Raw genomic sequence first — 13,938 nt, forward strand, 5'->3', positions numbered from 1 at the left:
AGACATTGAGGAGCTCAAGCACTCCATAGGATCTTCAAGAGGAAGAAAGAGCCGCCATCACTAAGGTGGACCCGTTCTTTGATTTCCTTGTTCTTTGTTCTTCTGTTTTTCGAATTTTATGCTTATGTTTATCCATGTTTGTGTCTTGTGATCATTGGTGTCTTAGTGTCTATGCCTTAAAGTTATGAATGTCCTATGAATCCATCACCTTTCTTAAATAAAAATGTGCTTAATTGATAAAAGAAAGAATTGCATGAATTTTAAATTTTATAACAGTTTAATTATTTTGATGTGGTGGCAATATTTTTGTTCTCTGAATGTATGCTTAAACAGTGCATATGTATCTTGAATTTGTGGTTTATGAATGTTGGCTCTTGAAAGAATGATGAAAAAGGAGACATGTTACTGAGGATCTAAAAAATCATCAAAATGATTCTTGAAGTAAGAAAAAGCATTTCTATTCAAAAAAAAAGAGAGAAAAATCGAAAAAATATATATATAGAAATAAGAGTTGTGATCCAAGGCAAATAAGAGTGTGCTTAAGAACCCTGGACACCTCTAATTGGGGACTTTAGCAAAGCTGAGTCACAATCTGGAAAGGTTCACCCAATTATGTGTCTGTGGCATGTATGTATCCGGTGGTAATACTGGAAGACAGAGTGCTTTGGGCCACAGCCAAGACTCAAAAAGTAGCTTTGTTCAAGAATCATCATACTTTACTAGGAGAATCATTAACACTATCTGGATTCTAAGTTCCTAAAGAAGCCAATCATTCTAAGTTTCAAAGGATAGAGTGAGATGCCAAAACTGTTCAGAGGCAAAAAGCTAAAAGCCCCGCTCATCTAATTAATACTGATCTTCATAGATGATTTTGAATTCATTGCATATTCTCTTCTTTTTATCTTATTTGATTTTCAGTTGCTTGAGGACAAGCAACAATTTAAGTTTGGTGTTGTGATGAGCGGATAATTTGTATGCTTTTTGGCATTGTTTTTAGTATGTTTTTGATATGATATAGTTAGTTTTTAGTATATTTTTATTAGTTTTTAGTTAAAATTCACTTTTCTGGACTTCACTATGAGTTTGTGTGTTTTTCTGTGATTTCAGGTATTTTCTGGCTAAAATTGAGGGACCTGAGCAAAAATCTGATTCAGAGACCAAAAAGGACTGCAGATGCTGTTGGATTCTGACCTCCCTGCACTCGAAGTGGATTTTCTGGAGCTGCAAAAGCCCAATTGGCGCGCTCTCAACGGCGTTGGAAAGTAGACATCCTGGGCTTTCCAGCAATATATGATAGTCCATACTTTTCCCAAGATTTGATGGCCCAAACCGGCGTTCAAAGTCACCCTCAGAAATCCCAGCGTTAAACGCTGGAACTGGCACCCAAATGGGAGTTAAACGCCCAAACTGGCATAAAAGCTGGCGTTTAACTCCAAGAAGAGTCTCTACACGAAAATGCTTCATTGCTCAGCCCAAGCACACACCAAGTGGGCCCGGAAATGGATTTTTATGTCTTTTACTCATCTCTGTACACCCTAGGCTACTAATTTTCTATAAGTAGGACCTTTTACTATTGTATTGGGAGATCTTTTGATCACTTTAGATCTTAGATCAGACTTTGGTAGCTATCTTCATTCTTATGCTATCTTAGATCATTGGGAGGCTGGCCATTCGGCCATGCCTAGACCTTATACTTATGTATTTTCAACGGTGGAGCTTCTACACACCATAGATTAAGGTGTGGAGCTCTGCTGTACCTCGAGTATTAATGCAATTACTATTGTTCTTCCATTAAATTCCGCTTGTTCTTGTTCTAAGATATCACTTGTTCTTCAACTTGATGAATGTGATGATCCGTGACACTCATCATCATTCTCACCCATGAACAAGGTGACTGACAACCACTTTTGTTCTACAAGCAATCAAGGCTCTAGTGAATATCTCTTGGATTCCTGATTGCACGATGCATGGTTGATCGCCTGACAACCGAGTGCTCGTCTGACAAACGAGCCAACCATTCCGTGAGATCAGAGTCTTCGTGGTATAGGCAAGAACTGATGGCGGCATTCAAGAGAATCCGGAAGGTCTAACCTTGTCTGTGGTATTCTGAGTAGGATTCAATGATTGAATGACTGTGACGTGCTTCAAACTCCTAGCAGGCGGGGCGTTAGTGACAGACGCAAAAGAATCGATGGATTCTATTCCGGCCTGACCGAGAACCGACAGCTGAATTCCGCGTGCTGTGACAGAGCATATGCAATCGTTTTCACTGAGAGGATGGGAGGTAGCCATTGACAACGGTGAAACCCTACACAAGCTTGCCATGGAAAGGAATAAGAAGGATTGGATGAAGACAGTAGGAAAGCAGAGAGACGGAAGGGAAGGCATCTTCATGCGCTTATCTGAAGTTCCTACCAATGAATTACATAAGTATCTCTATCTTTACCTTTTTGTTATTTTCGTTCATCACTATTACCATTTGAGTTTGCCTGACTAAGAGTTACAAGATGACCATAGCTTGCTTCAATACTAACAATCTCCGTGGGATCGACCCTTACTCGCGTAAGGTTTATTACTTGGACGACCCAGTGCACTTGCTGGTTAGTTGTGCGAAGTTGTGTAATGCCATGGTATTGAACACCAAGTTTTTGGGGTTCATGTCCGGGGATTATGAGAGTTGTGAAAAAGTATTGTTCACAATTTCGCGCACCAATGGGTTATAGGTGTTTCCATAAGGTTCACCCATGTAATTAACCTCTGCCATGACAGGGTTCTCAGGATCATAAGCTTCTTCAGAAGCTACCTCTCTAGTACTGTTGGATGCATGTTGCAATCCATTCAGATTTTGAGAGATTATGTTGACCTGTTGAGTCAACATTTTGTTCTGAGCCAATATGGCATTCAGAGCATCAATTTCAAGAACTCCTTTCTTCTGAGGTATCCCATTATTCACGGAATTCCTCTCAGAGGTATACATGAATTGGTTGTTTGCAACCATGTCAATGAGTTCTTGAGCCTCTTCAGGCGTTTTCTTCAGGTGAATAGATCCACCTGCAGAATGGTCCAATGACATTTTTGAAAATTCAGAGAGACCATAATAGAATATATCTAATAGGGTCCATTCTGAAAACATGTCAGATGGACATCTTTTGGTCAACTGCTTGTATCTTTCCCAAGCTTCATAGAGGGATTCACCATCTTTTTGTTTGAAGGTTTGAACATCCACTCTCAGCTTGCTCAACTTTTGAGGAGGAAAGAATTTATCCAAGAAGGCAGTGACCAACTTATCCCAGGAGTCCAGGCTATCCTTAGGTTGTGAATCCAACCATATTCTAGCTCTGTCTCTTACAGTAAAAAGGAAAAGCATGAGTCTGTAGACTTCAGGATCAACTCCATTCGTCTTTACAGTCTCACAGATCTGCAAGAACTCAGTTAAGAACTGATAAGGATCTTCAGATGGAAGTCCATAAAACTTGCAGTTTTGTTGCATTAAAGCAACTAGTTGAGGCTTAAGCTCAAAATTATTGGCTCCAATGGCAGGAATGGAGATGCTCCTTCCATCAAACTTGGACGTTGGCTTTGTGAAGTCACCAAGCATTCTCCTTGCATTATTATTATTATTTTCGGCTGCCATCTCCTTCTCTTGTTCGAAAATTTCTGAAAGGTTATTTCTGGATTGTTGTAATTTAGCTTCTCTTAATTTTCTCTTCAGAGTCCTTTCAGGTTTTGGATCAATTTCAACAAGAGTGCCTTTTTCCCTGTTCCTGCTCATATGAAAGAGAAAAAAACAAGAAAAGAAAGAGGAATCCTCTATGTCACAGTATAGAGATTCCTTTATGTTAGTAGAAGAAGAAAGGGGGGAAAAGAATCCAAATACAAGGGATATAAGAAGTTCGGATTCTTAGATGAAGAGAGGTGAAGAGAAGTGTTAGTAATTAAATAATTAAATAGAATAAGAGAAGAGAAGAGAAATTTCGAAAACAATTTTTGAAAAAGGAGTTAGTAATTTTCGAAAATTAGAGATAAGATAAGATTAAAATTAAAATTTAAAACAATTAATTAATTAAAAAGGAATTTTTTTTTTGAAAAAGGGATGAGATATTTTCGAAAATTAGAGAGGGAAAAGTAGTTAGGTGGTTTTGAAAAAGATAAGAAACAAACAAAAAGTTAGTTAGTTAGTAAAAGAAATTAAATTTGAAAAAGATAAGAAGATAAGAAGTTAGATAAGATATTTTAAAATCAAATTTTGAAAAAGATAAGATTTTTGAAAAAGATAAGATAAAAGATAAAAAGATTTAATTTTTTTTTTAAAAATTGACTTAACTAACAAGAAACTACAAGATAAGATTCTAGAACTTTAAAGATTGAACCTTTCTTAACAAGAAAGTAACAAACTTCAAATTTTTGAACTAATCACATTAATTGTTAGCTAATTTTCGAAAATTTGATATAAAGATAAGAAAAAGATTTTGAAAAATATTTTGAAAAAGATTTTTGAAATTTTCGAAAATTATAAAAAAAAATGAAAAAGATATGATTTTTGAAAAAGATTTTGAAAAGATCAGATTTTTAAAATTGAAATTTTGACTTGACTTGTAAGAAACAACTAATTTTAAAAATTTTTGACCAAGTCAACCCAAAATTTTGAAAATTTGGAGGGAAATAAGGAAAAGATATTTTTTTGATTTTTGAATATTTTAATTATGAGAAAGAAAAACAACAAAAATACTTAATGCATGAAATTTTTAGATCAAAACAATGAATGTATGCAAGAATGCTATGAATGTCAAGATGAACACCAAGAACACTTTGAAGATCATGATGAACATCAAGAACATAATTTTGAAAAATTTTTGATTCAAAGAAAACATGTAAGACACCAAACTTAGAAATCTTTAATGCAAGGAAAATATAAATGCAAAGGTGCACATGAAAAAGAAGAAAAGACACAAAACAAGAAATCATCAAGATCAAACAAGAAGACTTGTCAAGAACAACTTGAAGATCATGAAGAACACTATGAATGCATGAGATTTTCGAAAAAATGCAAGAAAAATTTAAAAACATGCAATTGACACCAAACTTAAAAATTGACTCAAGACTCAAACAAGGAACACAAAATATTTTTGATTTTTTATGATTTTCTAATTTTTTTGTATTTTTATTAATTTTTTTCGAAAAACATTTTTGGAAAAAAACGAAAAAGAAAAGAAAATTTTTGAAAAAGATTTTTGAAAAGAAAATTACCTAATCTGAGCAACAAGATGAACCGTCAGTTGTCCACACTCGAACAATCCCCGGCAACGGCGCCAAAAACTTGGTGGACGAAATTGTGATCACTATTCTTTGAGTTGCACTCATTGTAAAATTATGGAATTTGAAATTGGCACGAGTGGACACAACTCCGTTCAACTAACCAGCAAGTGTACTGGGTCGTCCAAGTAATAAACCTTACGTGAGTAAGGGTCGATCCCACAGAGATTGTTGGTATGAAGCAAGCTATGGTTACCTTGTAAATCTCAGTTAGGCAGATTAAATTTGTGTATGGTTTCGAAAATTAATAATAAAAAGAAGAAATAATAAAAAGGATAGAATACTTATGCAGATTCATTGGTGGGAATTTCAGATAAGCGAATGGAGATATTGTATGGCTCAAGAACGCCTGCTCTCCCACTGCTTCAACTCAGTCCTTCTTACTCCTTTCCATGGCAAGCTGTGTATAGGGGTTCACCGTTCGACGATGGCTACTTTGAATCCTCTCGGGAAAATGATCCTCTGCGGCTGTCACTCGCATAGCTAATCGTCTGGAGGCATCACCTGGCCGAAGGCTACATCCCATCCTTGCAGTGAAAACTACGCTCACGCGCTCTGTCACAGCACGGCTAATCACTGGTTGGTTCCCGCTCCTACTGGAATAGAATCCCTTGATTCTTTTGCGTCTGTCACTAACGCCCAGCACTCGCGAGTTTGAAGCATGTCACAGTCATTCATTACCGGAATCCTACTCGGAATACCACAGACAAGGTTAGACTTTCCGGATTCCCAGGATCCTACTCGGAATACCACAGACAAGGTGAGACTTTCCGGATCCTCATAAATGCCACCATCTATCTAGCTTATACCACGAAGATTCTGTTGGGGAATCTAAGAGATAAACATTCAAGCTCTGTTGCATGTAGAACGGAAGTGGTTGTCAATCACGTGCGTTCATAAGTGAGAATGATAATGAGGGTTACTTAATCATCACATTCATCATGTTCTTGGGTACGAATGAATATCTTGGAATAAGAATAAGAGAGATTTGAATAAAAGAAAATAGAATTGCATTAATACTTGAGGTAGGGTAGAGCTCCACACCCTTATTCTATGGTGTGCAGAAACTCCACCGTTGAAAATACATAAGTAAAAGGTTCAGGCATGGCCGAATGGCCAGCCCCCTAAAACGTGCTCAATGGCCTCCTAAGATGAAGAATAATACAAAACTGAGACCAAAGATGAAACGTGGTCAAAAGACATCTAATACAATAGTTAAATGTTCTATTTATAATAAACTAGCTCCTAGGGTTTACATGAGTAAGTAATTGATGCATAAATCCACTTCCGGGGCCCACTTGGTGTATGCTTGGGCTGAGCTTGATCAATCCACGAGCTGAGGCTTCTCTTGGAGTTGAACTCCGAGTTATGACGTGTTTTGGGCGTTCAACTCCGGATCATGACGTTTTTCTGGCGTTTAACTCCAGACAGCAGCTTGTACTTGGCGTTCAACGCCAAGTTACGTCGTCAATCTCCGAATAAAGTATGGACTATTATATATTTCTGGAAAGCTCTGGATGTCTACTTTCCAACGCCGTTGAGAGCGCGCCAATTGGAGTTCTGTAGCTCCAGAAAATCCATTTCGAGTGCAGGGAGGTCAGATTCCAACAGCATCAGCAGTCCTTTTGTCAGCCTTTCTTCAGAGTTTTGCTCAAGTCCCTCAATTTCAGCCAGAATTTACCTGAAATCACAGAAAAACACACAAACTCATAGTAAAGTCCAGAAATGTGAATTTAACATAAAAACTAATGAAAACATCCCTAAAAGTAGCTTAAACTTACTAAAAACTATCTAAAAACAATGCCAAAAAGCGTATAAATTATCCGCTCATCAGTGTGTGCAGGATGCTGCCTTGGGCAGGGCAGAACTTTTTGGTGCGCCAGATTGATGCCTGTGCGTGCTGCTGGTGCTGCCGAACCGTTCCTTGGTGCGCCAGAATGGTGCGCCTGTGTGCATCACCAAAATGCTGCCCTGCCCTCGCGGAGGGCAGGGCAATGTGCGTCATGGTGCATTTGAAAGGCCTCCCCAGAATGATGGGAGTGTTAGGGTCCTCCTCCATATCCAGGATGATAAAATCAGCTGGGAGAAGGAATTTCCCCACCTTTACCAGTACATTCTCTACAACTCCAAGTGCTTGCTGGATGGATTTGTTAGCCATTTGCAGGAGTATTCGTGTGGATTTCAGCTCACAAATTCGGAGTTTTCTCATTAGAGACAAAGGCATCAAGTTTATGCTTGCACCAAGGTCACAGAATGACTTCTCAATTGTTATGTCCCCTATGGTGCAAGGTATGTAAAAACTCCCAGGATCATCTTTCTTCTCTGGCAACTCTCTTTGGAGGATAGCACTACATTCCTTTGTCATCTCAACAATCTGTCCTTCCTTCAGGGATCTTTTCTTTGTCAGCACTTCCTTCATGAATTTGGCATATAGTGGCATCTGTTCAAGTGCTTCCAAGAAAGGAATATTGATGCTAAGTGTCTTGAATATGTCCAGAAATTTTGAGTATTGCTTATCCTCATTTTCTTTTTTAAACCTCTGAGGATATGGAAGTTTGGGGACACAAGGATTCACTCCTTCCCTCTTCTCTTGTAATTGTGATTCAAGGGTGTTCTTGTATCCCTTAGAAATTTTTGCATTTTTGGTTTCTAGATCCTCTTTACTTTTCCCTTCTGTCTCTTCTTGTGGAACTTCTCTGTTGTGTTTGTCCTGATTGATGGCTTCTGGTGGACGAAATTGTGATTCAATTGTTATTCCATTTTGCAAAATTCATTGCTTTTCATTCCCTGGTAATGGCACCAAAAACATGATGCCAATACCATAGTTCACAACTCCGTTCAACTTAACCAGCAAGTGTACTGGGTCATCCAAGTAATAAACCTTATGCGAGTAAGGGTCGATCCCACAGAGATTGTTGGTATGAAGCAAGCTATGGTCACCTTGTAAATCTCAGTTAGGCAGATTAAATTGGTTTATGGGTTTCGAAAATTAAAAATAAAAAGAAAATAAAAAGGGATAGAGATACTTATGTAAATCCATAGTGAGAATTTCAGATAAGCGTTTGGAGATGCTGTGCTCCTCTTGAAACTCTACTTCACTACTCACTCTTCCTTCAATCCTTCTTACTCCTTTCCATGGCAAGCTGTATGTAGGGCATCACCATCATCGGTGGCTACTTTCAATCCTCTCGGGAAAATGATCCTATGCGCTGTCACTGCACGGCTAATCGTCTGGAGGCATCACCCTTGGTTGATGGCTACATCCCGTCCTCTCAGTGAAAACGTTCCTATGCTCTGTCACAGCACGGCTAATCATCTGTCGGTTCTCAATCAGGTTGGAATAGAATCCATTGATTCTTTTGCGTTTGTCACTAACGCCCAGCCTTCAGGAGTTTGAAGCTCGTCACAGTCATTCAATACTGGAATCCTACTCGGAATACCACAGACAAGGTTAGACTTTCCGGATTCCCAGGATCCTACTCGGAATACCACAGACAAGGTTAGACTTTCCAGATCCTCATGAATGCCGCCATCTATCTAGCTTATACCACGAAGATTCTGTTGGGGAATCTAAGAGATATGCGCCCGGCCTAAGGTAGAACGGAAGTGGTTGTCAATCACGCGCGTTCATAGGTGAGAATGATGATGAGTGTCACGGATCATCACATTCATCAAAGTTAAGTGTAATGTATATCTTGGAATAAGAATAAGAGAGAATTGAATGAAAAGTAATAGTGATTGTATTGAAACTTGAGGTACAGCAGAGCTCCACACCCTTAATCTATGGTGTGCAGAAACTTCACTGTTAAAAATACATAAGTAAAAGGTTCAGGCATGGCCGAATGGCCAGCCCCCTTGAGTGATCAAGAGACCGAATAATCAAAGGCTAAACAGTCAAGAGATTAAACTGTCAAAAGATGTCTAATACAATAGTAACTTATCCTATTTATACTAGACTAACTACTAGGGTTTACATGAGTAAGTAATTGATGCTTAAATCCACTTCCGGGGCCCACTTGGTGTATGCTTGGGCTGAGCTTGATCTATCCACGAGCTGAGGCTTTTCTTGGAGTTGAACTCCAAGTTATGACGTGTTTTGGGCGTTCAACTCCGGATCATGACGTTTTTCTGGCGTTTAACTCCAGACAGCAGCATGTACTTGGCGTTCAACGCCAAGTTACATCTTCAATTTCCGAATAAAGTATGGACTATTATATATTGATGGAAAGCTATGGATGTCTACTTTCCAACACCGTTGATAGCGCGCCAATTGGAGTTCTGTAGCTCCAGAAAATCCATTTCGAGTGCAGGGAGGTCAGATTCCAACAGCATCAGCAGTCCTTTTGTCAGCCTTTTTCAGAGTTTTGCTCAAGTCCCTCAATTTCAGCCAGAATTTACCTGAAATCACAGAAAAATACACAAACTCATAGTAAAGTCCAGAAATGTGAATTTAACATAAAACTAATGAAAACATCCCTAAAAGTAGCTCAAACTTACTAAAAACTACCTAAAAACAATGGCAAAAAGCGTATAAATTATCCGCTCATCACAACACCAAACTTAAATTGTTGCTTGTCCCCAAGCAACTGAAAATCAAATAGGATAAAAGAAGAGAATATATTATAAATTCCAGAATATCAATGAATATTAATTATAATTAGATGAGCGGGACTTGTAGCTTTTTGCTTCTGAATAGTTTTGGCATCTCACTTTTTCCTTTGAAGTTCAGAGTGATTGGCGTCTCTGGGAACTCAAAATTTTGGATAGTGTTATTGACTTTCCTAGTTAAGCATGTTGATTCTTGAACTCAGCTACTTATGAGTCTTGGCCGTGGCCCTAAGCACTTTGTTTTCCAGTATTACCACCGGATACATAAATGCCACAGACACATAATTGGGTGAACCTTTTCAGATTGTGACTTAGCTTTGCTAGAGTCCCCGGTTAGTGGTGTCCAGAGCTCTTAAGCACACTCTTTTGCTTTGGATCACGACTTTAACCACTCAGTCTCAAGCTTTTCACTTGGACCTTCATGACACAAGCACATGGTTAGGGACAACTTGATTTAGCCGCTTAGGCCTGGATTTTATTTCCTTGGGCCCTCCTATCCATTGATGCTCAAAGCCTTGGATCCTTTTTTTACCCTTGCCTTTTGGTTTTAAGGGCTATTGGCTTTTTCTGCTTGCTTTTTCTTTTTCTTTCTATTTTTTTTCGCCATTTTTTTTGTAGGCTTTTGCTTTTTCACTGCTTTTTCTTGCTTCAAGAATCAATTTCATGATTTTTCAGATCCTCAATAACATTTCTCTTTGTTCATCATTCTTTCAAGAGCCAACAATTTTAACACTCATAAACAACAATATCAAAAGACATATGCACTGTTCAATCATTCATTCAGAAAACAAAAAGTATTGTCACCACATCAATATAATTAAATTAAATTCAAGGATAAATTCGAAATTCATGTACTTCTTGTTCTTTTGAATTAAAACATTTTTCATTTAAGAGAGGTGAAGGATTAATGGATTTTATTTATAGCTTTAAGGCATGGTTACATACTAATGATCATGAAGTAGAGACACAAAACATAGATAAACACAATATTAAAAACCGAAAACAGAAAGAAATAAAGAACAAGGAATAAATCCACCTTTAGTGGCGTCTTCTTCTTGAAGGACCAACAATGTCCTTAAGCTCTTCTATGTCCCTTCCTTGCCTTTGTTGCTCCTCCCTCATTGCTCTTTGGTCTTCTCTTATTTCTTGGAGAATGATGGAGTGCTCATGATGTTCCACCCTTAATTGTTCCACATTGTGGCTCAAATCTTCTAAGGAGGTGTTGAGTTGCTCCCAATAGTTGTTGGGAGGAAAGTGCATCCCTTGAGGCATCTCAGGAATTTGTTGATGATGAGCTTCCTCATGCACTTCTTGAGAACCGTGCATGGTCTCTCTTGCTTGCTCCATCCTCTTCTTGGTGATGGGCTTATCCTCTTCAATGGGGATATCTCCTTCTATGATAACTCCAGCTGAGTAACATAGATGGCAAATAAGGTGAGGAAAGGCTAGCCTTGCCATCGTAGAGGACTTATCGGCTATTTTGTAGAGTTCATTGGAGATGACCTCATGAACTTCTACTTCCTCTCCAATCATGATGCTATGAATAATGATGGCCCGATCCACAGTAACTTCAGATCGGTTGCTTGTAGGAATAATGGAGCGTTGAATGAACTCCAACCATCCTCTAGCTACAGGCTTGAGGTCCAGTCTTCTTAGTTGAACTGGCTTGCCTTTGGAGTCTATTCTCCATTGAGCTCCTTCCACACATATGTCCATTAGGACTTGGTCCAACCTTTGATTAAAGTTGACCCTTCTAGTGTAGGGGCGTTCATCTTCTTGCATCATGGGCAAGTGAAACGCCAACCTCACATTTTCCGGACTAAAATCTAAGTATTTCCCCCGAACCATTGTGAGATAATTCTTTGGATTCGGGTTCATACTTTGATCATGGTTCCTAGTGATCCATGCATTGGCATAGAACTCTTGAACCATTAAAATTCTGACTTGTTGCATGGGGTTGGTTAGGACTTCCCAACCTCTTCTTTGGATCTCATGTCGGATCTCCGGATACTCATTTTTCTTGAGCTTGAAAGGGACCTCAGGGATCACCTTCTTCTTTGCCACAACGTCATAGAAGTGGTCTTGATGGCTCTTGGAGATGAATCTTTCCATCTCCCATGACTCGGAGGTGGAAGCTTTTGTCTTCCCTTTCCCTTTTCTAGAGGATACTCCGGCCTTAGGTGCCATTAATGATAAAAAAAACAAAAAGCTTATGCTTTTTACCACACCAAACTTAAAATCTTGCTCGCCCTCAAGCAAGAAAGAAAAGAAGAGAAGAAGAAGAAGAAGAGAATAGGGTAGAGAGGGAGAGAGGTAGGTTCGGCTAAGTGGGAGAAGATGGGTTTGTGTTGTGTGAAAATGAAGTAGAATGGAAGGGTATTTATAGGGGGAGGGGAGGGTGTATGTTCGGCCGTTTTGGGTGGGAATGGGTGGGAAATTGATTTTGAATTTTATGAAGGTAGGTGGGGTTTATGGGAAAGAGTGGATTGATGTGAGTGGTAAATGGGGTAATTGGGAAGAGGAATTGAGGTGATTGGTGAGGAGTGTTGGGAAGTGTGACATGGGGAATTCAAATCACAAAAATAGGATTAGGAGGTAAGGTGGGAATATAGTAGGTGGGGATCCTGTGGGGTCCACAGATCCTGAGGTGATCCTGTGGGGTCCACAGGATTTGAGGTGTCAAGGAATTCCATCCCTGCACCGAATAGGCATGTAAAATGCCTTTGCACACTATTCTGGCATTTAAACGCCCATTGGTGCACGTTCTGGGCGTTCAACGCCCATGTAAAGCATGTTTCTGGCGTTGAACGCCAATTTCATGCTTGTTACTGGCGTTCAGCACCAGCTTTTCTTCTCTGGGCACATTCCTGGCGTTCAGCGCCAGAATGTTGCTTGTTTCTGGCGTTCAGCGCCAGAATGATGCTCTGTTCTGGCGTTGAACGCCGGCCAGATGCATCTTACTGGCGTTGAACGCCAGCCTGTGCGTCCTCCAGGGTGTGAATTTTTTTCTGCTATTTTTGACTCTGTTTTTAATTTTTATAATTTTTTTCGTGACTCCTCATGATCATATACCTAATAAAACACAAAATAACAATAAAATAAAAATTAGATAAATGAAATTGGGTTGCCTCCCAACAAGCGCTTCTTTAATGTCAATAGCTTGACATTGGCTCTCATGGAGCCACAAGGTGATCAGGTCAATGTTTGTGTAGTCCCAACACCAAACTTAGAGTTTGGATATGGGGTCTTAACACCAAACTTAGAGTTTGGTTGTGGCCTCACAATACCAAACTTAGAGTTTGACTGTGTGGGCTCTTCTTGACTCTGAACTGAGAGAAGTTCTTCATGCTTACTCTCTTTTGTCACAGAGGGATGGCCATGTGCCTTAAACACAAGGTAGTTCCCATTCAATTGAAGGACTAATTCACCTCTGTTGACATCTATCACAGCTCCTGCTGTGGCTAGGAAAGGTCTTCCAAGGATGATGCAATCATCTTCTTCCTTCCTAGTGTCTAAGATTATGAAATCAGCAGGGATGTAAAGGCCTTCAACCTTTACTAACACGTCCTCTACTATTCCATAAGCTTGTCTCAATGACTTGTCTGCCAATTGTAATGAGAACAAGGCAGGTTGTACCTCAATGATCCCCAGCTTCTCCATTACAGAGAGTGGCATAAGATTTACCCCTGAACCTAGATCACATAGAGCTTTTTCAAAGGTCATGGTGCCTATGGTACAAGGTATTAGGAACTTGCCAGGATCTTGTTTCTTTTGAGGTAGAATTTGCTGAATCCAGGTGTCCAGTTCACTAATGAGCAAGGGAGGTTCACTTTCCCAAGTCTCATTACCAAACAACTTGGCATTCAGCTTCATGATAGCTCCTAAGTATTGAGCAATTTGCTCTCCAATCACGTCTTCATCCTCTTCAGAGGAAGAATAGTCTTCAGAGCTCATGAATGGCAGAAGGAAATTTAATGGAATCTCTATGGTCTCTATATGAGCCTCAGATTCCTTTGG

At 39.3% G+C, this 13,938-nt stretch overlaps 1 non-coding gene across 1 annotated transcript; it reads left to right on the forward strand.

The window, feature by feature from the left end:
- Positions 1 to 3,131: 3,131 nt before the first annotated feature.
- LOC112704628 (small nucleolar RNA R71) lies at positions 3,132 to 3,235 on the forward strand. The gene has a single exon (XR_003155244.1). It is a non-coding gene; the product is annotated as a small nucleolar RNA R71 (small nucleolar RNA).
- Positions 3,236 to 13,938: the final 10,703 nt, after the last annotated feature.

This window comes from Arachis hypogaea, chromosome 7, assembly GCF_003086295.3.
Source record: "Arachis hypogaea cultivar Tifrunner chromosome 7, arahy.Tifrunner.gnm2.J5K5, whole genome shotgun sequence".
Taxonomy (NCBI): domain Eukaryota; kingdom Viridiplantae; phylum Streptophyta; class Magnoliopsida; order Fabales; family Fabaceae; genus Arachis; species Arachis hypogaea.